The sequence below is a fragment of the Kryptolebias marmoratus genome, linkage group LG5, assembly GCF_001649575.2.
Source record: "Kryptolebias marmoratus isolate JLee-2015 linkage group LG5, ASM164957v2, whole genome shotgun sequence".
Lineage (NCBI taxonomy): Eukaryota > Metazoa > Chordata > Actinopteri > Cyprinodontiformes > Rivulidae > Kryptolebias > Kryptolebias marmoratus.
The window spans coordinates 20,622,827-20,626,330 of record NC_051434.1 but is presented as its reverse complement, the minus strand read 5'-3'; the positions used below and the strand labels follow the sequence as shown (position 1 = coordinate 20,626,330).

General features: G+C 53.9%; 1 protein-coding gene across 2 annotated transcripts in view; it reads left to right on the top strand.

The window, feature by feature from the left end:
* LOC108245564 (CMP-N-acetylneuraminate-beta-galactosamide-alpha-2,3-sialyltransferase 1-like) overlaps positions 1-3,504 on the top strand; it is a 20,514-nt gene that overhangs the window by 2,714 nt on the left and 14,296 nt on the right. The gene's annotated exons all lie outside the window — the stretch shown is intronic.

The window sequence follows — 3,504 nt, the reverse complement described above, 5'->3', positions numbered from 1 at the left end:
ACGAGGAACAAGAACTGAACTAAGACAAGGACAAACAGGAATCAAATAATCAAAAACAGAAAACACAATAAAACCAAACCTAAAGGAGACCAGAACACAAATATCAAACACAGGGGAACAAACAAAACCAAATCCTAACAACAACAAGGTTATTCCAAGAAACACGACCACAATCAAGCAGGTCAAGATCGAGGAATATGTTTGTCTATTTTTTAAGGAACACAAACACACACATTCAAGATGTTCGGGTGTTGTTTTTTTCTGCAGACCAACAACACAAACACTGGGTCCCAGCTTGCTTCAGCATATAGGAGAGAGAAACTGATTGGCATTTTTATACAGCTGTGGAGATCAGTTTGTCTTGACATTGTTTTCTCAACCATTGCCAATTATTTCTTCCTGCAGCTGAACAATAACCCAATTTACAATATTGAACCTGATCTGCCTCAACAATGGAGGCACGGAACATGGCCCACTCAGACTCAATGTCCCCCGCCTCCCCCGGAACATGTTTGAAGTTCTCCCGGAAGTGGGAGTTAAAGCTCCGCCTAACAGGAGACTCCGCCAGACGTTTCCAACAGACCCTTACAATACGTTTGGGCCTGCCAGGTCTGACCGGCATCCTTCCCCACCATCGGAGCCAACTCACCACCAGGTAGTGGTCAGTTGACAGCTCCGCCCCTCTCTTCACCCGAGTGTCCAAACATGTGGCCGCAGATCAGATGTAACAACAACAAAGTTGATCATTGAACTGCGAGCACAGAAGTCCAACAACAGAACACCGCCCGGGTTCAGATCAGGGGGGCCGTTCCTCCCAACCACACCCCTCCAGGTCTCACTGTTATTGCCCACGTGAGCATTGAAATCCCACAGCAGAACAAGGGATTCCCCAGGAGGGGCACTCTCCAGTAACCCTTCCAAGGACTCCAAAAAGGGTGGGTAATCTGAGCTGCTGTTCGGCGCATAAACGCAAACAACAGTCAGGACCCGTCCCCCCACACGTAGGCTCGTTCACAGGGGTAAACCCCAACGTACAGGCACCAAGATGGGGGGCAACAAGTATGCCCACCCCTGCTCAGCGCCTCTCACCGTGGGCAACTCCAGACTGAAAGAGTGTCCAACCCCTCTCAAGGAGACTGGTTCCAGAGCCAGAGCCGTGCGTTGGGGTGAGCCCGATTATTTCCAGCTGGAACCTCTCAACCTCACACACCAGCTCTGGCTCCATCCCCACCAGAGAGGTAACATTCCACGTCCCGAGAGCCAGCTTCTGTAGCCAAGGATCAGACCGCCAAGGATCCCGCCTTCGGCCACTACCAATCCCACATTGCACCCGACCCCTTTGGCCCCTCCCATAGGTGGTGAGCCCATGGGAAGGGGGACCCACGTCTCCTCTTCGGGCTATGCCTGGCCGGGCTCCATGGGCGAAAGCCCGGCCACCAAGCGCTCGCCAACGTGCCCCACCTCCAGAGTTGGGCCCCGGTGACCCGCGTATGGGCAAGGGAACACTGTTTCCAATTCTGTTTCTCATCATAAGGGGTCTTTGGGCTGCACTTCGTCGGGCCCCACTCCTAGGACCTGTCTGCCTTGGGTGACCTTACTAGGGGCATGTAGCCCCTGACAGCAGAACTCCTAGGATCATTGGGACACTCAAACCTCTCCACCACGATAAGGTGGCAGCCCAGGGAGGGGCTTATTGGAGCTGTGGCCGCAAGGTGGTTGGTGCCTGTCGTGGTGGCAACCCTAGAACCCGCTGGTGGACACCGGCGGTGAGGGATGCCGTCTGGCTGAAGAAGGAGCCCTATTGGGCATTCTTGGCCTGTGGGACTCCAGAAGCAGCTGACATGTACGGCAGTCCAAACGGCATGCGGCTTGGGTGGTCGCTGAGGCAAAAACCCAGGCATGGGAGGAGTTTGGAGAAGCCATGGAGGAAGACTTCCGCACGGCTTTGAGGAAATTCTGGTCCACCATACGGCGTCTCAGGAGGGGAACGCAGCGCAGCACCAACACTGTTTATAGTGAAGGTGGTGTGCTTCTGACCTTGACTTGGGACGTTGTGGGTCGGTGGGCTGAATACTTCGAAGACCACCTCAATCCTACCGGTACGTCTTCCATTGAGGAGGCAGAGCCTGGGAGCTTTGGGTCGGGCTCTCCAATCTCCGGTGCTGAGGTCACCGAGGTGGTTAAAAAGCTCCTCGGTGGCAAGGCTCCAGGGGTGGATGAGATTCGTACGGAGTTCCTTAAGGCTCTAGATGTTGTAGGGTTGTGTTGGTTAACGTGACTCTGCAATATTGCATGGACACCGGGGTGGTGGTCCCCTTATATAAAAAGGGGGACCGGAGAGTGTGTTCCAACTACAGAGGGATCACACTCTTAAGCCTCCCTGGTAGGGTCTATTCGGGGGTTCTGGAGAGGAGGGTCCGTTGGATAGTCAAACCTCGGATTCAGGAAGAGCAGTGTGGTTTTCGTCTTGGTTTCGAACACTGGACCAGCTCTATACCCTCAGCAGGGTCCTTGAGGGTGCATGAGAGTTCGCCCAACCAGTCTACATGTGTTTTGTAGACTTGGAGAAGGCATTTCACTGTGTCCCTCGGGGAGTCTTGTGGGAGGTACTCCGGGAGTATGGGGTAACAGGCCCTTTGATATGGGCTGTTAGGTCCCTTTATGACCGGTGTCAGAGCTTGGTCCACATTGCTGGCAATAAGTCAGGCTCGTTTCCGGTGAGAGTTGTACTCCGCCAAGGTTGCCCTTTGTCACCGATTCTGTTCATAACGTTTATGGACAGAATTTCTAGGCGCAGCCAAGGTGTTGGGGGGATCCGTTTTGGTGGCCTTAGGATCGCATCTCTGCTTTTTGCAGACGATGTGGTCCTACTGGCTTCATCAGACCGTGATCTACAGCTCTCGCTGGAGCGGTTCGCAGCCAAGTGTGAAACAGCCGGGATAAGGATCAGTGCCTCCAAATACGAGGCCATGATCTTGAGCCGGAAAAGGGTAGAGTGCCTTCTCCGGGTCGGGGAAGATGTCCTGCCCCAAGTGGAGGAGTTTAAGTATCTTGGGGTCTTGTTCACAAATGAGGGAAAAATGGAGCGGGAGATCGACAGGCGGATTGGTGCAGCGTCTGCAGTGATGCGGGCACTGTACCAATCTGTCGTGGTGAAGAGAGAGCTGAGTCAAAAAGCGAAGCTCTCGATTTACTGGTCAATCTACGTTCCTATCCTCATCTATGGTCATGAGCTTTGGGTAGTGACCGAAAGAACAAGATCGCGAATACAAGTGACTGAAATGAGTTTCCTCTATAGGGTGTCTGGGCTCTCCCTTAGAGATAGGGTGAGAAGCTTGGTCATCCGGGAGGGACTCAGAGTAGAGCCGCTGCTCCTCCACGTCGAGAGGAGCCAGTTGAGGTGGCTCGGGCATCTGGTTAGGATGCCTCCTGGACGCCTCCCTGGTGAGGTGTTCCGGGCACGTCCCACCGGGAGGAGGCCCCGGGGAAGACCCAGGATACGCT